Source organism: Nuphar pumila, chromosome 10 (genome assembly GCF_984573655.1).
Source record: "Nuphar pumila chromosome 10, dmNupPumi1.hap1.1, whole genome shotgun sequence".
Classification (NCBI taxonomy): domain Eukaryota; kingdom Viridiplantae; phylum Streptophyta; class Magnoliopsida; order Nymphaeales; family Nymphaeaceae; genus Nuphar; species Nuphar pumila.
Genome location: NC_143258.1, coordinates 93769231 through 93796519, shown reverse-complemented (window position 1 = coordinate 93796519; position 27289 = coordinate 93769231). Strand labels below are relative to the sequence as shown.

Genomic DNA, 27289 nt, shown 5'->3' with positions numbered 1-27289 from the left:
TGAATTTTTTGGAGATGGATTTGGATCTTGGATTCGGATCCAGATTCAAATCCATGCCCAACGTTTTTCTAGCTTTAAATTTAATAAAAAGCTTTAATTTGAAGTTAAATAAGGTTAAGAAGCCTCCTAAGTTAATTTGGCTATTTTTGAAAGCTTTTAGATAATTATTAATTAATTAATATTTAACAATTAATTAATTTTTATTAATTCCGAATTTTAAATAGGGTTGAGAAGGACTTCTAAATGGAGTCCTTGTACATGCCTAAAGAGACTTATGTTAGTTTTGGAAGACTTTTGAAAAATTTGGAAACTTTGAAAAAAAGTCAAAACATGAGTTGGAAAATTTTTGGAAAGAGAGAGAGGGAATCCTCCAAGGAGGAAACTCTCCTTCTCCAGCCCATCTAGAGAGGGCTGGAGAAGGGGGAGGGCATCACCTCCCTCTTGGCTTACTTAAACAAAAAAAGAAGGGGAAAGAGAAAGAAAGAAAGAGGGAAAAAGGAGAGGGGAAAAGAAAGAGAAGGAGAGGAAAAGAGAGGAAGAAAGAGGAGGAGCCTTCTTCTCCAGCCATCCAACACTTTTCATAATTTATTTTTCGTGTTCTCTTCGATTTACGAAAAGGTACGGGTCTTCTCTCTTGAATCGAGTGAGGTATAGAATGTAGGTGGGATTTCCATGCAATATTTTGATGGAAATCCATATAATATGAGGAAATATGGATGTCTACCCTTAAATACATGGATGAGGATTCATGGATCCTCTTCCATGGGTGTGTTGTTGGTCCTTTTCACTTTTTTTTTTTTAAATTTCTGTATATGTCTATGTTCATAATAAAACAGAACGTTATTTATGATACAAGCTGCTTATTGGATGATTTCTTTATTATACAATTCGATTCCCAGGAATAGTCTAAACGATGGGTCCTTGGAGGCATGTAAGCATGCTAAGTTCTAAATATATATAATTTGCACATCATTCTTGTTGGAATTTATATATTCACATGAATGGCTCATGTAAAATGTATTTCTGTTTAGGTATGTTTTCTCTTGGCAAGAGTAGATACACACACACACACACACACACACACACACACACACATATATATATATATATATATATATATATATATATATTTTTTTTTTTTTTCTGCAGAGGTAGGAGGCAGTGGGCTGTTCGGCAGCCTAGCCAAGCTAGGCTCGGTTGGGCAGGCCTGACAGCCGGCTAAGCCAGGCCAACACCCTAGCTTTCTTTCCGTATTCATATCCAGAATAGTATGATAGTCTGTGCATCTATATCTAATCCAAACAAGGACTTAGATTTGAGTGGTTCCTGCGATAGAAGTCTCATTGTTATGTTTCTGTTAATGTCTCACGACATGGTTGTTCTAGGATTTTGCCAGCAAATGCTTGTCAACCTGATGCTGTTTAGCTAATTTTCTTGTTAAAATTTTTCTTTCATATTTCAAACAAGGGGACTTTTGCATCTGAGATATGCTACAAAGATATGGGCGGCTGTAACAGTACAAACATTTATAGCCAATGGTTTGCATATGGCAGAAGACTGTACTTTATTGTATCTGTTCTGATTTTTAATCAGATATTGAGGAGATAAATACTAAAAAATAGTGTTGAAACGAAAGTGTTCATCAAGATAACAAGCCTTTAACCAATGGGGGTGGGGTGGGGGGGCTCCGACCATCTGGTAGGAGCAGTTTGTGCAAGTCACCATGTATGGGACGTTGATGGGTGGTTGAATAACTGCTTGACTGTTTGGGTTGCCTAAAAAAAAACTGCTGTTCGTAAAAGGGTGGGGCTCTAATTCCCTCAGTCCTGTTATGAAAAAAAAGAGAACAAGCTTTTAAACAAGTGAATGCAATAGACATTCTGAATGTACCAAAAACCTTTCAACATGCAATAACCATGAATCTGTTTAGGAAGGGCTCTGTAATGCCTTAATAGATCCAAGGAGCAATTATATTCTTCTCATTGTGTGCATAGGATATCAGATGGATCATTTTAGTATTTGAGTAGAACATACAGATAGGAATGTGAAGCATGTATGATATGGGAAAAGATATGCATTATTCACCTGCATCAAAACAAAGTAGTTTGACTTTTATAATGAGCTTTGCTTCCTAACTATCAAGAGTTGGTTACTTAGTTATGACTTAGATGTACTGACCCATATAATGATGTGAGTTGTACTAAATAAGGCACAAAAGTATAAGTGTATAACAAATTGCTTTGATTTTGTTATATTTACTCAAGCAGCAACTCCCCAATCTAATATTTTCCTGTCAACAGTTCTCTTTCCTCCGCTGACTTCCTCAACCCCTACTGAGTGTTAAAATATGGAACAAATGGTAGAGTAAGCCTATTTTATGACACATTAAAACATTAACTAAATATGGAATAACTGAAGATCTAAAACATTAGAAATGAACACTTAATGTGGAAAAGATAAAAGCAGCATGTGGCCGCAAGTGCTACAACACTAAATTTTCCTGTTCTATTGTATGCTGCTGCCACTCCTTGCTGAATGCCCACAGGCCCGGTTGGGCCTGTGTAATGGCTGCCAGGAAGTCGTCTGGGCTGGAGCAAAACCCCTGCCAGTCGGCTGGGTGCAGTTTATAAAAAATAAAAAAAATTGTTGCTGCTGGTCTGGCCAGACCTGGACAGCACCCAGACAGATGCTGATAGGCCCAGTTACCAGGCCTGTCGGGCCATATAAGTCTAGCCAAGTGGATTCGGCGGGATAAGTGGGTTCACAATATATATATATATATATATATATATATATATATATATATATATATATATATATATATATATATATATATATATATATATATGTGTGTGTGTGTGTGTGTGTGTGTGTGTGTGTGTGCTAAAAGAGTTTCAAAGTAGAGGCTGCTGTCATGACTTGAATTAATTAAGATACAGATCTGCCACATATTCAAATAGGTTAGTTCACGTTTATGGTTGTTATCCTGAAGTTTGGTTTGAGATCAGTTATGCATGTAAATTTTCAGACTTGCTCATGAGAGGAGCTATGAGGAGATCACATGACTACTTGACAGATTCTATGGACAGCGTGGCTCTTTCTTTTTATTTCCTTTTATTCACTCTGATGTTCTTATTTAATTGTCTTATGACTTTATCATTTCTTAATTAATAAAGTTGATTCAGTTTGGGTTTAGTTTGAAAGATGGAGTGTAAGATCCCTTGTGATGTGTCGAGTTTCCTAGTTGTGATGGAACTGTAAAGGCCCCGGGTCTCTGAGAAGATTTCCGTAATTGATTTAAAAAAAAATAAATTTTGCACTTTTTCTTGGGTATGAGTTGGGGTTGTTACAATCAATATCTTGCGATATCACGATGTGATAGTGATATTATCGTGATTATTATTTAAAATCAATGAACAAAAAAATATAAATGGGCAGTTTTGTACCTTTGTCTCTCCTTGAAATCCCTTCATTCCGTAATGAAATATAAAAAGGTGCCTACATGGACACCCATCTTGAATAACAATTTTATGTTTCCAATGCATAAAGAGACAAAAATGTTAAAAAAGTTAAGGAAAGCTGACTACGTGGCAATCAATGCAAATGCATCCTTTGTCCCTTCACAATGACAATTTGAAAAGGAGGGAGGCCTCTCTTAAGTATAGAAAAGATGGGTCTTTGTTTTCTCTCTTGATTGATATGGGACCATTCCCTCCTCTCATTTGAGAACTTGAATGATTTTACTTACTAAATTTTACCCAACCAACTTAATTATTAATTATATAATACTTACAAACTGAAAAGGTAGCAGACTTGCTATAACTTACACGGAACACACAAAAAACAAAACACAATATTTTTAACGTGGTTCGATCTTGAATACCAAGATCTACTTCCACGACTGGCTCTCTCTCTCTCTCTCATTGTCTCAGTATTACTTGGCGTGAGATGAGAGGACCAACGTTCCATTTATAATCATATGATAGTTACACGATTTGGAGGGGAACCCTCCTGATTTGGATATACATCAGAATTCACATGAGTCTGGATATCATTGGAAGGTTGAGGAGATTGGGACTCAGGTTGGATATACTTCTGGAGAATCCTCATCTTGACCACCATTGCCTTATCCAAAAACATGTGAAGAGGAGTCTCTATCGGTGGTTTCACAGGAGGCATATGCGAAAAAAGTACCTGAGGTCAGTATGCGAGAAAAGTACCCTAGTCTTTTCAAGTAGTCCTTGTATAAGAATTTTGAGGACGAAATTCTTTTTAGGGGGAAAGGATGTAATAACAGTTAATGTCGGCTGGGGTGACTGCCTGTAAACAACAAAAAAGGGAAAGGAGAGAGAGAGAGAGAGGAATCGTGCTTTCTAATTAGGTCTAATCTCTCTTAAATAAAGAGAGATTAGACTAAAAGGTCTTATTTACAATGATACCCCTAAGCACTTGAGTAGTTACTAAACACCCATATAAAACGATGACTGCTTCTCAACACTCCCCCTCAAGCTGGAGCATATACAACAATAATGCTCAGCTTGTCACAACATTTTGAAAAATTTGAACTAGCTAAGGGTTTTGTGAAGACATCAGCAATTTGGTCCTCTGAAGATATGTGCTTGGTACAAATGTACCCAGTCTAAACCAGGTCACGTACATAGTGACAATCCACCTCAATATGTTTTATCCGTTCATAAAATACTGGGTTATTAGCAATATAAGTAGCAATTCTATTGTCACATATCATCTCCATAGGTAATGAGACTTTCACTTGAAGATCAGTCAACACAGATTTAACCCACATCATCTCAGCAGCAGTTTGAGCCATAGCTCGATATTCTGACTCAACGCTTGACCTGGCAACAACAGTTTGTTTCTTACTTCTCCAAGTAACCAGATTCCCTCCAACAAACACACAGAATCCAGTTGTGGATTTTCTGTCAACAACCGACCCTGCATAATCCGCATCTGAATAGGCAGTAACATCTAAAGACAAGTTTTGTTTAAACCATAGTCCTTTACCAGGGGAGAACTTTAGATATTTGAGAATCATCATTGCAGCATCCCAGTGAGTCTTTGTAGGTTTGTCTATAAATTGACTTATCTTGCTCACGGCTAAAGATATGTCAGGTCTGGTCATAGTCACATATAATAGCTTTCCAACCAAGGAGCGATAACGGCTACAAAGCACATACTCAGTTTTTTCATCAAACAGGTGAGACTTAGGATCTATAGGAATCCTTGCAGGTTTGGCACCTAACATCCCTGTCTCCTTCAACAGGTCCAAGACATATTTCCGTTGTGACAAAACTAGTCCGTCTTTACCCCTTGCAACCTCTATGCCTAAGAAATATCTGAGTGGTCCCAGATCCTTAGTCACAAAGTGTTTCTGAAGATGGGACTTTGTGTCAGAAATGCCTTTTTCACAGCTTCCTGTGACTACAATGTCATCAACATATACTATCATGACCACAATCCCTGTGTAGGTCTTTTTAATAAAAAGAGAGTGATTTAAAGCAGAGCGAACAAACCCAAATACTGACATGACCTCAGCCAACTTAGAGAACCACGCATGGGGACTTTGTTTGAGACCATAGATAGCCTTATTTAACTTGCACACCTTCTGACACTCCCTCGGAACTTCGAACCCCAGAGGTTGCTGCATGTAAACTGTCTCCTCCAAGTCTCTATACAAAAAGGCATTTTTCACATCAAGCTAACATAGAGACCAACCATAATGCACTGCGATTGATAGAACCAAACGAATAGTCCCAAGACGAGCAATAGGAGAGAAAGTTTCAAAGAAGTCCACCCCATAAGTTTGAGTGTAGCCTTTCACAACTAGACGAGCTTTAAATCATTCAATCGATCCATCTGAGTTATACTTAATAGTATAGACCCATTTATAACCAACAATTTCAGCCTCAGGTGGAGGATCAACTAAGTCCCATGTTCTCCGAGTGAGAAGTGCATCCATTTCATCCTGCATGGCCGTTGTCCATGTGGGGTCCAGAAGAGCGTGATGATGATTGAGAGGAACTGAGGTAGCAGATAATGCTAATACGAAATTCTTCATATTTTCACCAAGTCTCGCATAAAAAACAAACTTAGAAATAGGATGAAGTGTACATTGCGTTTTTCCTTTCCGAAGAGCAATAGGTAAATCACCATCAACAAGAGAATCGTCAGTAGGGTCAGGAACACTCACTTCTCGAGAAGCTGGTGGCTCAGGCATAGAGTTGGGTGGAGCTCGATGTGTATACACCACAGGAGGATTTTTGTAACGAGATGGAGTCGGACTCGGAACACGAGGCTCAAGACTAACAGACTCTAATGGAAAAGAAGGAACCATAAGAGGAAATGAATCGCCTTGACTAGTATGTATTCTGGGAGTACTGGAAAAATATGGGATAGACTCAAAAAAGGAAACATCTGCACCGACATACTCTTTCTGGGATCATAACAACGGTATCCTTTTTGGTGCTTAGGATACCCAACAAAAACACATTTTATAGATTGGGATGACAGTTTATCTCTGTTGGGACCAAGTTTATGAACAAAGCACACACAACCAAACACCTTTGGTGAAATAGGAAACAGAGGAGCTTCAGGTCTAAGAATTTGAATGGGAATACGATCCCCCACAGAGGATGAAGGCATACGGTTTATGAGGTATCCCACAGTTAGAACCGCATCTCCCCAGTAAGACGCAGACATATTAGATTGAATCATAAGGCAACGAGCAACATTTATAATATGTCTATGCCTTCGCTCCGAGGTAGAGGTTGGATTCCAAGGTTTTTGTAAAATTGTAATAATTTAGAAGATTTGAATTCAAGAGCATTGTCAGTGCGAACAACTTTGACACAAGAATTAAATTGAGTTTTTATTTCAATAATCAAGGATCTAAGAATAATGGGGGCTTCAGCCCTATCTTTTAACAAGAATATCTAAGATAATCTAGAAAAATCATCTACAATGACTAAATAATAACGACACTTAGACCGACTAGGAATTCTACTTGGACCCCAAACATCAACATGAAGAAGATCAAACAAATTTTGACTTGAAGGACTCTGACTGGACGGAAATGAACTCCTATGATGCTTCCCAAGCTGACATGCTTCACACATCAGAGTAGTGGATGGCGAGATGTGAGGAATAACTCTACGCAATTTAAGCAACGGAAGTTGACCAAGACGATGATGCCAAAGCAGCGGACTAGAAGATGACTCAACTGCGGAATGAACAGAGCCAACTGGTTGGTGTAGATAATAGACTCCACCTTCCTCATAGCCTCCACCAATCGTCTTCCCCGTCAGCAAGTCCTGAAAAGTACAACAGACAGGATCAAATATTACTCAACAATTCAATTCCTTTGCAACACGACTAACCGATAACAAATTTTGAGGGAATGAAGGAGCATGAAGAACATTTGATAACTGAAGAGTAGGGGAGATAGAGATATTGCCCTGGCCAACAGTGGGAGAGGAACTCCCATCGGCAAGAACAACCTTTTTATGATTAACAACACTATTCAACTTTGAAAAATCACATTCATTTCCACATAGATGGCTAGATGCCCCGGAATCAATAATCCACCTACTACCTTGGCAAGATAATTCATCACCTGCAGAGCATGCACTATCAGCCATGGGGGAACAGGACGAAATATGCGCCAACAAATCATCGTACTCAGCACGAGTGAGTGTAACCGAATCACTAGGAGGAACAGTGGGAGACTCAGGTTTGGCCCCTTGTGCTGTAGGAACAACTTTAGCTGAAGATGCGGGAGGACGTCCATTGTCAGAACATCTATCTTCCAAATACCCAAATCTTTTGCAGTAGGTACACTGGAGCTTGCCTCGTCCTCCCGGGCCTCGATCACGTCCACGACCTCGTGAATTAGGAAGAAAACCTCGGCCATAGGAAACAGACAGAGCAGAGGTTGGTGATTCCGATTGAGATGAAGGAAGGGACATGGCAAGCCTGCTCAGTCGATTATATGCCTCAGCAAGAGTGGGAACATTTGAGCCTGTCAACATCTGGACTTTGGCAACTGAGAATTCAGTTGACAAGCCAGTTAGGAACCACACGACCATGGTATGCTCCTGATGTAGTTTTTGTTTGTCACAACATAATGGTCGATGAGCATTTAGTCTCTCAAAAGCTGCCTTTACAGAGGCATAATACTCGGCTAGAGTCTGTTCTCCTTGCTGCAATTTATAGATCTCCTGTTCTACTTGAAGGATACAACTAACATTAGTTTCTAGAGAATAAGTATCTTGCAAATTATCCCACATTTGTTTTGCAGAGGTGTAATAAATAAGCCCGTCGTCTATGTGAGGTTGCACACTATTCATAATCCAAAACATGACAATATCATTGTCCTCTTTCCATGTAGCATACTTTCCAGTTTTGTCCGTAGGCTCATTTTCCAACAAAATATGTTTTCGTCGATGTCCTGAAATAGACATCATGAACATACGTGACCATCTAGCATAGTTAGTCTAATCCAACTTTACAGATGATCTGTAAAACACAGCTACCAACTTATTAAAAAACTCAAGTCTGTTGTGTGCACTAAATACAAGTTTGAGAAGTCGACACTACCAGATTTTAATTAACTGATAAAATCTGATATATGAAAAGACGTAATACATTGTTCAGATGTGAAGCTACCGTGCACACCAACTATCAACCAAAAACAAATTATTCTGCCAGATTTTAAACACCCTGATAAAATCTGAAGTATTCACCTTGAAAGGTGCAACCAGATGCATACCACAACAACCAAAAATTTATTCGACAACCTGCATACCACGACTGCATCTTCGGGCATTTTCGGCATCTACGCAACCATAAAAAACCATACCTGCTGCTACGCACCATTGACACAGTTAGAGTCAAACTGCTGCTGCGTGCACATTCTGAAAATATCTAAAAAAGGAGATAAAGTGTGCGATAAGCACAACACCACCAATGTGCATAAATGCACAAGAACACTTGGAACAAATGTACACGAAGGTACAATAAAGAAACTCAAATGCACAAAGGCATACAAAATATAAAGAATTTTATTGAGAGGAATGGAGAACAAAAGCTCCAAGAAGTGCATTTTACAAAGGGGGAACTCCCCTATTTATAAGCAAGCAAGAAGCCTTGGAGGGGCTCCACTAGCTGTTGGAGCCCCTCCAACGGTTAGAATTCTAACCGTTGGAGAGGCCCAACAGCTAGTGTTGGGCCCCCTCCAAGTTGACTTGAGTCAACAAAAAAGAAAGAATAAAAATGAAAAGAAAAAAGAAAAAAAGAAAAAGTAAAAGTAAAAATATTACAGCATATTCATAATTATGAATATGCGCAAAAGAAGGGAAATGACTATAATACCCTTATGGGTTTTATAAGAAGAGAGAGAAACATATATATATATTTACATATGTATATAAAGATAGATACATATACATATACATATATACATCATGTATATATGTATATGTATCTCTCTTTATATATATATATGTAAATATATACAAAAGAGAGATACAATTTAACACCCTCCCTCAAACTTAGGGCATAATGACCGAAAGTTTGCTAAGGAAAAAGTTGAATCTTGAAAAGCAAAGCGCCTTGGTGAAGAAATCTGCCAACTGATATTCTGAAGTCACATAAGGAAGGTTGATGACTTTTTGTAGATATGCCTCTCTGACATAATGACAGTCCATCTCAATATGCTTTGTCCGCTCATGAAAAGTCGGATTCTTAGAAATATAGATTGCACTCTTATTATCACAACACATCTTTGTGGGTTCTTGAATTGGAATTCCCATGTCTTGCAGCAACTGATGAATCCAAACAATCTCCATAGTTGTAGAAGCCATGTCTCGATATTCTGTTTCGGTGGACGATAGAGACACCTTCTGTTGTTTCTTACATCTCCATGAGATCAGGGATTCACCTAAAAAAATGCAAAAGCCTATAGTGAAGTGACGATTATTTGGGTCACCTCCCCAATCAGAGTCAGTATATGCAATTAAATTTAATTCAGAAGATGAGAAAAGGAAAACTCCCTTGTTTAAAGTTCCTTTTATGTATCAGACAACTCGGAGAACGACACTCATATGAACGGATGTAGGAGCATGCTGAAATTGGCTTGCAGTATGCACGGCATGAGAGATGTCCGGCCTTGTGATGCTAAGATACATTAGAGATCCCACAAGTTGCCGGTAGGGGGTAGGATCCTCCAAAGGTTTTCCATCATCGATCTTCATTTTTGATCCCACAATTTCAGGGGTCTCACAGATTTTATCATCAGTAATACCTGATCTGTCAAGAATCTCACAAGCAAGTTTAGTTTGAGACAAAAAATAGCCTCTATGAGAGTAGGCTACCTCTATCCCAAGAAAGTAGGTCAGATACCCCAAATCTGACATTTCAAACCTTTCTTTTAAAGTGGTTTTAATGTTTCTGATGCCCTTTATGTCACTACCTGTTATCAACATATCATCAACATACAACAGTAAAATCACAATTCCTGCATTAGACTTTTTGACGAACAGAGCAGTGTCAGTGTAGCATGAGGTAAAACCATCTTGAACCATCACATCATTAAATCGATCATACCAAGCCTTAGGGGCTTGTTTTAAACTATAAAGCGTTTTTTGCAAACGAAGGACTTTCCCCTTTGATACGTCCATACCAGGAGGAACATCTATGTAGACCTCTTCATTAAGGTCTCCATTTAGAAAGGCATTTTTAACATCCATTTGGTAAATGTTCCATTTTTTAATAAATGCAATGGTGATCAAACATCTTACAGTAACCATTCGTGCAACGGGGGCAAAGGTTTCTTCGTAATCGATGTTGTATTCTTGACTATATCCTTTTGCGACAAGGCAGACTTTATATCTTTCGAGAGTGCCATCACTCTTGGTTTTGACTTTAAACACCCATCTGCATCCTATTGTTTTCTTTCCTTTTGGAAGACATTGAAAAACCCAAGTTTTGGCTTTGTTGAGGGCTCTAAGCTCGTTGTCCATGGCATCCCTCCACTCTATCATTTCCTTAGCTTCCTTAAAATTTCTAGGTTCTTGATATGAAGGAGTGGCACTAAGACATGCCCTATGCTTTGGAGAAAAAGACTCATAGGATATAAATCTAGAAGGATTTTTCCTAGATCTTTCAGTTCTTCGAGAGTGGTTGGAAGATTCACTAAGGTCACTATATTTCTCTATTGCACTTCTAAAAGTGCTTTTATCTCTATGTGTATAGGTAATTGGTTCATTTATTATTTCTTCTTCATTATGAATGGTTTGATGAATACTTTCACTTATATCCTCATTCACATTCAATTCATCATCGCTAAAAAAATCTTCATTTCTAGATAATAGTTCAAATAAAAAAGAGTAATCGGCATTATCTTCATGAGTTTTGTGTTCTTCAAAACCACTCATGTTTTCTAAAAAGGTTACATTTCTTGAAACATATAGTTTATCATTTTTAATATCATAACACCTAAAACCTTTTTGTGTTTCCGAATATCCCAAAAACGCACAAGGAATAGCTTTGGGAGATAATTTATCATTCTTATCGGTGAGAACAAAACATTTGCAAAAAAAAATTCTTAACCTATTGTAATCAGGTTCTTTTTTATACAAGATTTCATATGGAGATATTTGATTCAAGTTTTTGGATGGAAGTCGGTTTATGAGATAAACCGATGCAAGAGCCGCTTCGGCCCAAAATCTTTTTGGAATTTTTTGAGAAATGAACAAAGTTCTTGTAGTTTCAATTATATGTCTATGTTTTCGTTCGGCCAACCCATTTTGTTGAGGAGTTTTGGGGCAAGACCTTTGATGAACAATCCCATTATTTTCAATATAACTTTTGAAATCATTTGAGAGATATTCTCCCCCGAAATCGGTTCTAAGAATTTGTAATTTACTATTGAATTGATTTTGTATTATCATGTGAAAAACCTTAAAAGTAGAGAAAACCTCATGTTTATGTTTGAGAAAGTATATCCAACTATACCTTGAGAAATCATCAACATAAATAACATAATACGAGAAACCTCCCTTAGACACAACGGGTGCCGGTCCCCAAACATCCGAATGCACAATTTCAAAAGGCTTAGTTGAAAACATAGTTCTTTGTCCAAACGGTAAGCTTCTCATTTTACCAAGAATACAATCATTACAATTGAAATTGTCTTTACATAAAGTTTTAGCAAAATGTAAATAAGAAAGCTTGACAATATTTGGATGCCCAAGGCGTTTATGCCAAACATTTATATCTTTATGTTGGGCAATATTACAAAAAGAGGGTTTTGGAATTTGAAGAAATTCCATAAGATAAAGATCTCCCTTCCTAGAGCCTTCCCCAATCAACTTCCCGGACCGACGATCCTATATCCAACATTTATTTGATGAGAATTTGATATCACACCCATGATCCGATAGTTGAGAGACGAAAAACAAATTTAAATTTAGTTTTGATATAAATCTAACTTTAGGAATAGAAAAACCTTGTCTTTCAAAATCGCCAATTCCTTTTATTTCAAGAGAAGCCCCATCCGCGGTAGAGACAAAAGAGGGTGACAAATTTTTTGAGTATTTAGAAAGTGCAAAAACATTTGGAGTCATATAAAAGGATGCACCCGAGTCTAAGAGCCAAAGAAACTTACCAGGAGGAGAGAAGGTGGTCATGGCGGCTCCGGAAACGGATCCCTTGAGGAGTGGTTGAAGAGCTTCCATGATTTGATTGACAGTCAAAGTAGCATGGTTGGAAGTTGATGGACCTTCCTCCTTGGTCGATTGGAAAGTAGTAGACATAGCCACCATCTTCTTCCATTTAGGGCATACCGGTTTAATGTGACCCGGTTCTTTGCAAAAGTGGCATATGATCTTACTATAATCTCTTCTTCCATAATGCCCACCATTTTCTCTTCCTCCTTGATTTTTGTTAAGACGAGGGAGTTTATAGGTTTTAACATTATTCCCCGGTCTTGAGACGGCATAAGCACCCTCATCCTCATCTTTAGAGGGAACGACCAACACACTTAGATTGGTTTTATTCATTCCCAATCTAGTTTCTTCTCCACTTAATTTGGTAAGCACATCTTCCAATGAAGGAGAAGAGAAAGAAGACAAGAGGGAGGATCTAGTTTGTTCAAACTCGGGTCTAAGCCCCATTTAAAAAGTTAAAGAAATGATCATCTTCTAATTGTTTGACCCTCAATTCAATAGCCTCACCACTCCATTTAGGTTCTTGGAGAGCAAGCTCATCTCAAATAGTGGATAACTCGGCAAAATACTCTCTAACGGACATTTCTCCTTGTTGAAGGGTTAAAGCCTTCTTTTGGAGATAGTATTTATGGGACAAATCTCTTGAAGTATACATTCTTTCAAGATATTCCCATACTTGATATGCCTTTTTGAACTTTAGAATGTTGGCATTAATTTTGGTCTCAACCGAAGAGAAGAACCATGAGAGTATTTTGTAATTTTTCATTTCCCACTCTTCATGCTTCTTATTGTAATCTTCAAAAGCCTTTTCTCTTTCTTCTCCCTCAGGAACCTTGATCTCCCCTCTCTCAAAGATAGTAAATTTAGGTTCGGGTTCGGGAATAGTTCCTTGAACATATCCCCAAAGACCCTTTCCTTTTATATGGGCCTCCATATTCCCGGCCCATACATGATAATTCGTTCCATTTAATTTGAAGCCAAGAGAGAAGTGTGAATCCTTTTTGCCCATTAGAGAGGATACAAAGAGAAATAAATGCGTAACACAATGCGAAATGAGTTCCTTCTTGATGTAGAAAGCTTCTAAAATATAGAATGAAGGACCGAGTCTTCACTCCAACCACCACAACTTAATGACACACTTTACGAGGTACTCCAACGAAGAGAGAAAAATGCACAATCTTCTTTTCCTTTGAGCCTAGCTCTGATACCATGTGAAAATATCTCAAAAAGGAGATAAAGTGTGCGATAAACACAACACCACCAATGTGCATAAATGCACAAGAACACTTAGAACAAATGTACACGAAGGTACAATAAAGAAACTCAAATGCACAAAGGCATACAAAATATAAAGAATTTTATTGAGAGGAATGAAGAACAAAAGCTCCAAGAAGTGCATTTTACAAAGGGGAAACTCCCCTATTTATAAGCAAGTAAGAAGCCTTGGAGGGGCTCCACTAGCTGTTGGAGCGCCTCTAACGGTTAGAATTCTAACCGTTGGAGAGGCCCAACAACTAGTGTTGGGCCCCCTCCAAGTTGACTTGAGTCAACAAAAAAGAAAGAATAAAAATGAAAAGAAAAAAGAAAAAAAGAAAAAGTAAAAGTAAAAATATTACAGCAAATTCATAATTATGAATATGCGCAAAAGAAGGAAAATGACTATAATACCCTTACGGGTTTTACAAGAAGAGAGAGAAACATATATATATTTACATATATATATATATATATATATATATATATATATATATAAAGATAGATACATATACATATATACATCATGTATATATGTATATGTATCTCTCTTTATATATATATATATATGTAAATATATACAAAAGAGAGATACAATTTAACACACATACCTTCTCCATCTACTACAACTTCAGCCGTATTGAGTACTGGCTGCATCACCATCAATTGACCCCTTTTTTTTAGACCTCGACAGTGGTCATGAGGCTGCTGAGAAACCCAAACCTGTCTTCCACACAGCGGCCTAGTCATGCCAGAAGCAACGATGACTGCTTCTCAACAGCGATACTGCAGAGGCGTTTGCGTCACCTGCGCACGAAGGAAACCCCAACGATACTGCAAAGGCGTCTTTAGGCAGTGTCGTCTCGCAACAACGTCGTCGTCGTCGATGTTAGGCACCCAGGGTGGGTGGCTCTGATACCATGTTAACATCGGCTGGGGTGACTGCCTGTAAACAAAAAAAAGGGAAAGGAGAGAGAGAGAGAGAGAGAGAGAGAATCATGCTTTCTAATTAGGTCTAATATCTCTTAAATAAAGAGAGATTAGATTAAAAGGTCTTATTTACAATGATACCCCTAAGCACTTGAGTAGTTACTAAACTACCCATATAAAACGCTGAATGTTTCTCAACAATAACCATGAAATTTTATCGATTAAATAAACTTGAAATTTATGTCCTTAAGCTGGTACAAGGATTGGGACTCAGGTTGGATATACTTCGCCGACCGTAATTGTTTTGGGACGAAGGCGTAGTTGTTGTAAGGTTGTACAAGGATATTTTTTATTTTATTTGTTATTCGTATTTGGATCTCGAATATCCTGTTTGGATTTTCAATGTTGGATCCCTAAGATCCTGTTTGGATTTTTGATGTCGGAACCTTACTATATTGATCGGATCTTCGATATTGAATCCAAATGAATATTTAAGTATAGATTTTTATTTTTGTTGATCGGAAGTGTATGGGTACAATTAAAATTTTCCTTGGATCCAAAGTAAGTTGCTTGGAATCCATGATAGTGTATTTGGATCCATGATGATTTGTTTGGATCCATGATTGCAAATCATGGTGAAAAGAAAACTTCGGATCTTTAGATCTGTATTTTTTTCCCAAGAGTTTTATGAACACAACAAATCTTGGATCTATATTAATTTAGTGGAAATCCATGATGATGAATTTGGATCCAAAAGTAATTTAGTTGGGTTTATACTAAAATAAATATTAATACCTTAAAAATTTAAAAGAAGATCCAGATCCGCGGATGGATCCGGATCGGCCCAAGAGTGGACCCAACTATATGTGGGTCGCGGGTCACGGGTTCGGTTGAACCAAACCCGCAACCGTTGGTGCGTTAAAAGGGAAGCACAAAAAAAAGTTTTAAGAGGGGCGTTTTTAGGGGAGAACATGAAACCCTAAAAGAAGGGTTCACACACTTATCAATATGGAGAGAGGGGCTGCGTGTTTTCACGCAGCCGCTGGAGAGAGATGGGGTAACCGACCCCCTCTACCCCACGATCCCCTCTACACTCCCTCTCCCTCGCATCTCTTAAATTCCCCCCCCCCCCCCCCACTCTCTCTCTTCCTCTCACTCGTTATCTCCTTTCTTCTCTCCCTCTCCCTTCAGCGTTCTCTCATTTTCTCTCTTGCACGACCTAGCTAAAGGGCACATGACTTCCCGAAGAGTACCGCAGCAGCAGGGATTCACGATTTCAGGTAGGGTTTTACTATGATTTTGTGTGTGTATTGTGTTTCAAAGTCTGCACTGTGTTGTATCCCACCTCAAATCAAGATGTTTTGAAATTTTGAGGGGTTTTCATATGGATACAACGATGGTGCTTTCGTGTAAAGCTAATTGGTAATACCCTTTGGTATGAATAGCTTAATGGATTACGTGTTGTTTAGTTAGTGTATTGCTAACCTCTGAAAGTATTAGTTTAGCTACAGTATTATGTGACATTAATAGGTGGATTGTGTTTGATGACTTTCGATTTTTCTTTTTAGGTTATGAAAATCTTGCTTTGATCAACCCTGTCAAGGGATATCAAACATTGAACTGTTACTGTTTATTCCCTGCTAAAAATCATGATTCATATGTTTTTGAGAATGTGTTATGATTGGAAATCAAAATGCCTAGTAAGTTCGTCAATTGATTTATAATCGATGATATATGCACTTAATCATAACTGTGTGGCAGCATAGTCTGTCTGGCTGAGACGGAAAGACAAATTTGTTTTTTTTTTCTTGAAAAACTGTCCAGTCGGTGTCACCCAGAAAATGGTTGACATGTGAATACCCACATCATAAGTGTATCCTGCTGATTTGATATGCAGTTTTTATGCATATGAATGCCAACAACATAGTCGTATTCTGCAGTTTTGATAGGTATTTTTGTTTGTCTGCATGTGAATGCCAACAATATGAGTGTATTATGCATAGAGATTAGTATCGTTATTTTCTTGCAGCTTAAGTATATTCTGATTTATTTTCCCGTTAAAATATTGTGGATCTTGATATTTGAATGCTCAAGTTATGCCATGTTCGGAGTATGATTCCATGGTCACACTACCACATGTTCTGCAATGTTAATACTCAAATCATAGATCATAGTGTATACAAAGAAATTTTGGGTTTGCACATGTCAGGGTATAAACATCTACAGGATATACATAGGTTAATTTAATGTTAATAAGTATATGTTGATAACTCTATTTGTTATTATATATACATAGCTGAGTTCTGAATATTTAGTGGCACATGTTAGCATGCTTGTATTCTCTGCATTTTTCTACTTAGACTCGATATGCAATTGGTTCTGAAATATTGACCGTGCCTGCGATGTTTTTACCTGTTAAGCTGCATATTTTTGATGCTTACATGCCTATTAAGCTGTATATATTCTGAAATTTTATTGAACCACCTAACATAGCTTAAATTCTGTTTATATTTTGAAAGTGAATCGATAATGTTAGGAATTCTGTCATAAAGGTATTGAAAATGAATTTAGTGGTGGTTAATTTCTATAACCGGAAAATCTGGATTTTTAATTGAACTACCATGTTAACTAATATAAGATAATTATTCATTAGTTATCGACTTTTACCATGTGGCAAGTTATGATTTTCATTTAAGAATATAGACTGGAAATTTTGCACTTAGAATCGGTTTAGGGGTATGGCCATAAGGGGTAAAAACAAAGGTACAGATGGTCTGGGCATTTACGTGAGTATGAAAGGGATCATAACTAAATTCTTGCTATTGACATACCTTGTAATAACCTTATTTTTTTTTTCAATAATTATTTGATTTTTTTTTTATATATGATGCGTAATTTGTTTGAATTAGGCCTAGGATCCAAGTTTCGGATCCAAGACCCATAAAGGGGTCTATATATAAAAAAAATTAATATCATATATATTTATATGTATATTAGAAAAAAAATATTTAAAATAAAAATACTAATCTAACTCAAGGATCCACAGTTGGATCCATTTGGACCCAACTTGTGGGTCCACATCACTTGACTGAGGCGCGGACCCAACTCGGGGTTGGCTTCCGGGTCTCGGGTCCGGACCCGGGCCGCGCCCCGTAAAAAAAATAAAAATAAAATAAAAGGGGGGTTCAGTTGCTACAGGGCTGAACCCGATACGGGAAGGAAAGGGGGAAAGCGTTAGGGTTTTTGAACCCTAATGTTGTGCGAGCGTTGGGATGAGTGCGAGGTCGCCGGAGGGAAAGGGGGGAAAGCCTATCCCCTCCTTCCTTTTCGGGGGTCACCCTTCTTCAAATAGGGGTCCCGAACCCCTTCTCTTCCACTTTCTCATTCTCCCTCTCTCGCTGTCTCTCTAGTTCTCTATCTCTCTTTCTCGTTCTCCCTTTTGAGATGTGCTCGGCAGCAGAGCAATCGACGCCGGTGGAACCACCCACTCGCAGCAACCGCCTCCCAAGCGCCGGTTCTGAGGTACGGGTTCATCTTTTGTTGTGAATGAGAATAAAGGCATGTATTTGTATTCCATGCGATGATTTGGTAAAAAAATACATGGGGAAAGGAGAGATTTACCCTAATAAGAGTTTGATTATCAATTTTTTTTTGGAATTTATTCATGGGAAAATGTATATTTACATAATCGTGATTGTGGATCCCCAAAACTGAACAGATTTGCTATGTTTAGGACATGCGCAAATCTGATCCAAGTTTAATACATGTATATTCTTCGTAATGGGGTGCGAGAATGGGTAGTTCTTTTTTACCTTTGCAATTTAATTGTTGTGTGTACTCGTTCTTCAAAAGTCCCTTTTGTGTTCTTTAATTAATTTCTTTGGCCGGTAGCAAGATCGGCAAATCCTGTATTGGGGTTATTATTTGGTTTTGAAATGTCAAACCAACTTCACAATCATCATGTTGTGGATGTGTTGCATAAGATTCATCATTTATCTGTTGCTCTGTGTTGGTTTTATGTGTAAGAGCACTTACAAACTTGTCAAAAAGGCCATAATTTTCCTGCAATCTTCTGTTCTGACATCCATGCTGGAATCCATGAAAACATCTCTGACCATGCTCATGGCATAGTTGCCTTGCTCTATATTTACACCTGCTTCCGACAAATATGTTTCAGGTGTGGAGTGGTTCTGCTAAGAGCAAAATTTTGAATTGTAAGAATAATATAACTAACCAGTAAAGCTGATTATTGTACAAGTTTTTAATCTTTCTATTTTTATTTTTTTGTGATCTTAATTATAATGGAAGAGACAGTTAGAGGAAAACATGTATTATCAGTTGGGGATATTATATTTACAGCGTATACCAGATGAGGTGATATAAGAGTGGAACGCCCCTTGATAAGAAAATTGTCCCTTAAATTTTTAATCCATACTGAAATGTTGTTTGACACACTAAATGCATTAAAAGACCAAACCAAGTTACTCTGCTGTTCAATTTTACGTGCATTGGGTTTCAGATGGTAATTTTGGGTTGAGTTCCTTTCTGGATTAAGATGTGGAAAACCAAAATGAGATCTGGCCTGTTTGGCTACTCAGGAATGGGCTTTGCTGAATCTGGGTAAAACAACAGAGTTGGATTTTTGGAACATATGCAATCTATTGTCATCTCTACGTGGTACTAACATGCTCCTCTTAGTGTCACATCAAGGGTGCTAACATTATGTTTAGGGTCTAATATTTGACTGAACCATACCCGTTTACTCAGTTTTTTGGTACATGGTAACAGTAATCCATTTTAAAACATTTGTTTTTCAATAAACCATCTGAAAAAAAAGAAATTATATTTTTCTGGGAATTTTGGCAACAAACTCAAGCTTTGTGGTTTCTTGGATGCTGGCCTGTCTGCCCTACAGGTTAATAAAAAAAGATGCATTATATATATATATATATATATATATATATATATAGGTTAGTCCATAAATGCACAGGTTACATTGATTTCTATACATATATACACTCGTGGTTAAGTGTTTAATTGATTGTTTAGCTGCATACATGATCATCGTTTATGCATTCTGTCATGCCTATTTACAATGTGATCATCAAAATGCATGTCATGTAAAGTTGTTAGGCATGCATCAATGTAATCCAGTGTTTTAAAACTCGCTGAGTCAACTCGTTGACTCGGCTCGGCTCGCCCCTCCAGCGAGTCAACCCGGCAAGGCAAACTCGGTTTGCCAAAACTCGGGCTTGACTCGGCCTGACTCGGCTTGACTCGGCCTGACTCGGCCTGACTCGGGCGAGTTTTGGGATGTTTGAAATTTGTTTTTTGAGTTTCAAATTACAGTTTCGAAATATATAAGTACATATATTTTAACAAGGGTTACCCCCAGATTTTGTATAAAAAAGAAAACAAAAATCATTTAAAGATAAAAAAGCATTTAAATCCATAGAATAAAATCGCCATGTTGTTCGAACTACTGTTCACACTGTGTTATCAACTTATTCTAGCAAAATATTTTAAAGAAATGATTCTCACTATATATGGAGGGTCAACTGTGCCTATGGGAAGGCACATTTAGGTTTCATCATCCATTTGTTATGTGAACAAGCATTGTACATATTCAAATATTAGTAGTCTTTTTATATTTGTGCCATTAATATATTTCCTGCATAGTTTTATACATGAGAAAATTGCTTATTTATGTTGATATTGGGCATTCTGTAAACTTTCAATATGCACATATATCCCTATTTTACATTTATGGATTTGTTAGAGAGGGAATTAAAACTTTTAAAACAAGCTAGCATATATGATTGGCCATTTTAGGAACCTTAGGTAGTAGCAGACTGAACTCATGGTGACCAAATCCTCTAATTCAAGTCATGAATTAGTCAAAGTGCTTGTATAGATATCAAATTCAATTATTCAAGCAAACCTCTATAGCTCTTTGCAGTTGTTTTTATATTCTTACAGACATTTGGAGACTATGTTTACTCAAAAACATGGTTTCAGACAAAGTATATATTGTTTTTCTTTTAAAATCAAAAGTTAACAAAACCCGGTCCGAGTCACCGAGTTGACCTGCCGAGTCACGAGTCAATAAAGAACGAGTCGAGTTTCGAGTCACGGGTTTTAAAACCTTGATGTAATCAACATAACAAAAATGTTATGAGTGCTACGATGATTTAGCTAAACATGTAATCGTCCTTAGTTGCCGTCGTATAAGCTGTTTCCAATGCTTAAACTGAATATTATACGCTGAGTTGAAAAGTGTTAACACATGGTGGTTTACTTATACATGAGCATACATGGAATTGATGTGGAATTACCTATAAGTGACTCCATGATGTGTTCACAAGTTTGCTTAAAATGAATTGTAAGTGAAAGCATGCAGATGACATGAATCTAGGTATTAAATAAGATTATGCGTTGGACATGAACTTTTGTCCTGAATGAGAACATGCAATAGACTTGAACATGTGCATTACATAAAAATGTGCACGTACCACTATCATATGAACTGAATATAAACATGTTTCTAAATATTCTTGTTTTCCTGCGCATAGTGAAAATTTGCATACATAAATGTGCACATAGGAAGCATGTAATTTATTTCATACATGGCATGTTATGTTTTTTGCATATGGTGCATCGATGATCTAAATGAATCATTGTGGGCTGGGTGGGCCTCGAGCATTGGTTTGCTCCTTTATTTATTTTAAATGCATCGCAAAAATCACATTAATAGCTTGCATTATATTGCACTGTTCTATGTATTTCCACGGGCGGGAGTCCCGTGATGGCTCTCGCAGGGTAGATGCGAGTTGTTGCCTTTGTTTGAATGCTGAATTTATAAATTAAAGAAATGAGATAATAATAAATTAATAAAAATAAAAGAACAGTGTATTGTATTTTTTTCTAAGATGTCTCGTCGGGAGTATGGGACTCTTGGACTTGCGGTTTTTGGGGAAACCGAAAGGATACAAAAACTCCGTGTGCATTGTTGTTGCCCCTGAACCCGATATTGAGGTTCTTTCTCCTGACCACGGTTTTAGGGAGAGTCCACCACTTTGCCTGAGGGTGGTGTGTTAGACACAACTGTTGTTTTGGTATACCAAGAAAATTGACACTTATGAATGGGTGATCCCTAGTGTCCCCCACATTAGATGGGTGCTCTAATGTTCCGAAGGCTATTTCGGTCGAGGGCTAAGTTTGAAACCCAGTAACAAAATACAAATTGTGTGCTAAGCTACCCTGAGAACCTAACTTACCTTGGAGATTTTATCCGTTTGGTGTATTCACGGGCAACCGTAATTAAAAAGAGAAACTTAGATTGTATGCATTTAATAGGGCATGCATATGAAAATGAAAGCTTTAACGAAAGATAATAAAGTGTTCATGCATTGCACATAAATCATGCATATTCCTGCTATGCATTAGAAAATGCATATTTTACCTGTTCTCTTAATTGTTACGTGTTGGTGGATGCTTAATGTTTAGTTTATAATGCATGTTAAATGACTTGCTTACTTAAATTGTGATCCCTGTTATTGATTAATATTCCTTCATGCTTAATAGATGCTCCATGTTGTATGAATGCTTGATTGAATTATGTAATTATCATAATTACATTCCTCTGAATTATTGCATGAATTCTTATTTGTATTCTTTATGCTCATTTATTTCATTAGAGGGATTCGTACGCAGAATTCTTCAGATTTTTGACACTTTCTATTTGTGGTTTTTCGCAACCGCAGAAGACCAGTGAAGCGACTAGCTCCTGAGAGAGCTACGGGTGTCACGTTTTGCTAGACAGTTCACAGAGGGACAGCGTAACTCAGTCTTTTTTATTTTTCTACGGGTGTCACGTTTTGGTTGTCTATGCACTTTGAATTTCATTTATGCAATTGTTTCAAGACTTATCACTTATTTTTCAATAAAGGTTTGGTTTGGTATGGATGATAATTGTAAGATCCCTTGTGGTTGGTTAGGTTATCCAATGGTGAGTGAAACTGTAAAGGCCCCGGTCTCTAAGAATGTTTCCGCAATGGTTTAAAAAAATTTGTATTTTCAAGGGGTATGAGTTGGGGTCGTTACATACCCAGTTGGTGGTTCTTGCACCTTGCTGCATTACACACACAACCACTCAGTTCATGTCACACTCTTGTTGCACCCGTGGTGTTGTATGAATACTACTCATATAAAGTGTTAGGCCAGGGATTGGGTGATGCTAACATGTTGCCCGATGAAATTACTATTAGCATGAAACTTTATAATTACTCTTTCGTGATTTAATTGGAAGAGTTACTTGAATTTATCAAATAAAGAACTCATGTCCGACCTGCGGGTAGGATGTTGCTTGCACCTAAGATGCCAAGCAAGGGTTTCGGGAGTCCAGATTGGGGGCCCTGAGCTTATACAATTAATATCCAAGAAAATTCCAAGCTAATATTCCTGCCTGACTGGTTTAAAGGTATCAGGGCACTCATGCTTGACGGTTTAAAGGTATCAGAGCACTCTGGGTGGGTCTGCACAATTAAATGGATAAAGATATGGTTAACATACCTATTTAAGGTATGAATGGTTGGGGATCTAGTGCTCCAGTGGTATGATTCAAATTTTGGAGGAACTCCAGTGTCTTTTAGCTACTGGGTTTAGATAAGGGAAAACCCTAACAAAACGGGTAATACAAATTAATAAGATATCTACTCACTCAGATTCGGGCCTACCTTAGAGAGGGTAGGTGGTACACAACTCCGTTGACATGTGCTTCTTGATTTGAGCGACAATGGCTCATTGGTCCTCCGTTCTCGGAGTTAGGAGATCAGCTTACCAAATTTTTCTTAGGTGGTAGCTCCACGTTCTTCTGCAAAAGATAGGGATGCATCCTATTGTTTGGGCCTTTGCGAAGTTCTCTCGGTTATTCAACAACTCCTTTGGGACCGGACTACCAAACTTAGCCCTCGACCTAATCATCTTTGTAACATTAGACCTCCATATCTAATGTCTGGACACTAAGGATCTCCACATCCAATAGTGTCACTTTCTTGGTATACCAAAACAACAACTATGTCTAACACACCACCCCCAGGTCAAGTGACAAACTCTCCATAAAACCGTGGCCAGAAGAAAGAACCTTAATATCGGTTTTAGGAGTAATCATTAGTGCACACAGAGTTTTTGTATCTTCATGATCTCCCAAAACCGAATCTGTAAGATGCCCATTCTTTTGATGGGAGATCTCAGATCATATATTACACTGTTTTTATTCATTATCTTTTTATTAAAAGCCAATTATTAAGTTTTGCAATTCAACATGCAAAAGCAAAGGGAAAGGCAAAAGCTCACATCTACCTGTGCGAGAGCCATCACGTGACTCCCACCCGTGAAAATACATAGAACAGTATAAACATAATGCAATAAAAATAAATGTGATTTTTGCGATGCATTTAAAAGTAAGTAAAGAAGGAGCACCCAGTGCTCGAGACTCTCCAAGTCTACAATGACTCACTTGGATCATCGATGCACCATATGCAAAACCATGAATAACATACCACAATGCATGAATTTTGAATGCTTCACAATACACATTTATGTAGGCTAATTAAAGGTGCGCACAAAACGATGATAAGCATGTGCATGTGCATGAGTTCACACTTCACATTCATTGAGTGTTTTCATTCGATTCGCACATTAATGTCAAATGCATGATTTCATTGCATGTACATATTCATTGCGTGCTTTCACTCAATATCCAAATTCATGTCAATGCATATTTCCTTTGAATATACGTGCTCATATAAATGCATATTCCCATCGAGTGTGCATCATCATGCCAATTGCATGATCTAAATAAATCAATCCTTATGCTCATTTAATTCTGCATATACATAGCAACATGCATGTCCAAATCAAATGCACATTCTGTTTAAGTTCTGCATCAACATACTGTTAAATACACTGTCTCACTTTTTTTCACTGAATGAACATCAATGCATACCCAACACCAACACCTGAACACACATTTTTCTTTTTTTAATAGAAGTTTGCACCCAGCTGACCCAGTCGGCTGGGGTTCCAAACACGCCCAGCTGACCTTAGTCAGCGGGTCGGGTTTGGTAAACCCTGGGCCGGGCCTGGCAGGGGACTGCCAGGCCCAGTCTTGCCCAAGAGCTGGACTGGGCTAGGCAGATCCCTGCCAAGCCGGGCTTGCCGAGTCAGCCCATACACAGGTTCTTTTTTTTTTCAAAGAAACTGCCCAGCCGAGCAAGCTCGGCTGGGTTTAGCAACGTCGTCAGCCGGCCAGGCCAGCTGAACCTAGTTCAGCCAGGCCAGTCAGGCCGGCCAGCACAAGAAGTTGGCCTGGTCGGTTGGCTGGCCGAGCAGAGATCGACTGGTCTGCCGACCAGACCACTAATCGAACCCTGCTGTAAAACAGATTCTCTGTTTTATTTCTTTTTTTCTCAAGCTATGCGTGAACTGTACATAGTTACTTGAATACATATTAAAAGGAAAACATGCTATAAACGTAATCACTTTGACATATGCCTGCAAAACGAATTAAAACTTATACAATTTCAGAAATATCATATGGACAATAAACTTTCTTGAAGACACTAGATACTGCCTATATATTTAATGTTTTCAATAGGCACACCATTGCACACACGTTTTATGCAAAATACATGCACACTACGTGATTTCACGACATATTCCCATACATATAAACCACCCATATCAAAATCCATCAATGGGAATCAACACCCATCAAAGCGGTTTCTAAAAGAACCATTCCTACGTCGAATAAAATTGTCATAACATGTACAGATTTTTTTTTCCATGAAAAAGATGAAAGAACAATTGGAAAATCAACCATGGAGGAAGATCCATAGATCATCCTCCATGCATTTTTGAGAAATTCGCCATACAAACATTTTTTCCCATAGATTTCATCCAAGATAAAGCATAAAACTAAACCGGCATTCGATTTCTCACTTATATTCAAAAGAGGAGACCCTGTACCTTTGTAAAAAATGAAAAAGAATAAGAAACAATGGTGAAAAAATGGTTGGGATGGCTGGAGAAGAAGACCCTTCTTCTTCCTCTCCTTCCCTTTCTCTCTCTCTCTCTCTCCCTCCTCTTTCCCTTTTTCTTTCTCTTTTCCCTTTCTTTTTTTTTTCTTTATATAATGAGTGGGAGAGGGGGTGACCTCCCCCCTTCTCCACCCCTTTTCTAAAAGGGCTGGAGAAGAGAGTTTCCAATTTATGAAACTCTTCTTTCCAACTTTTTTTTTAAACTCTTTAAAGGTTGACTTCTTCCACATTTGGTATTGTTGTTGTTGTTTTGAATTTTTAAAACTCTCTTAAGTAAGAATAATGACTCTTTTAATAAGTCCTACTCATCCCTAAGATAAAAATTCAGAATTAATATTAATTAATTAATTAATTATTAAATATTAATTATATAAAATTATCTAAAAACTTCCAAAAATATCCAAATTAACCCAGAAGGCTCCCTAACCTTATTAAACCCCAAATTAAAGATTTATATTCAATTTAAAGCTGAAAAATCATGGGGCTTGGATTTGGATCCGAATCCGGATCCAAAAATCTAAACCCAAAACGAAAATGGATCAAGATATGGACTAAATCCAGATTTAAGTAGGTCTTAAATAAGACCCAAATCCATAATAAATCGGATCATATGCCTTGGATCCCATCCGATCCAGTTCGACAACTGCTCAATTTTCAAAAAAATGTGATTTTCAGGCCAGCCGAAACTCAAATTTAGGAAAGTAAAATATCGTTGCGCTCAGAATTTTGAGACGCATCCAATGACATATTACATGAATATCAAATTCCGAATTTCACCCAAAAATAACTTGATTTTCGCTCGAATTTCGCTTGAATTTAAAGGTCGAAATTTAAAACTCTTTATCTCGCTTCGATTGGCTCGTTACGACCTTGTCGATGGAACCTGGGCCAAGCCCATACTCAAAGACATCAATCTAAAAATGGAGCCTCAAACGATTTTTCTCCCGGACTTGTAAAAATTTTCGACAAAAAATATAAAATGACTAAGTACCAAAATAAGCGATATTACACAAATATTCCCAACTATGCTGATGTTGCCTAGTATCCTGGAAAGGCCAAACAGGGCAACAGTCTGATTTAATTAAAACCGAATCAGATTTGCTGCTGACGTCAAGATTGGTCAGGCATCCAGGAATAGAAGTAACGTCAAGAATATGGTAAAGAATTTAGATCAGGCAAAGGTCATAACAGAAGACTCAGATCTGATAATCAAAACAGATCTGACGTTAATGCAAGGTCTGATGCAGCGTGGACATATTTCAA

At 37.7% G+C, this 27289-nt stretch overlaps 1 protein-coding gene across 7 annotated transcripts in view; it reads left to right on the top strand.

Annotated features, from left to right (window-relative positions):
- The window catches only part of LOC149827403 (uncharacterized), a 75583-nt gene that overhangs the window by 12144 nt on the left and 36150 nt on the right, over positions 1 to 27289 (top strand). The gene's annotated exons all lie outside the window — the stretch shown is intronic.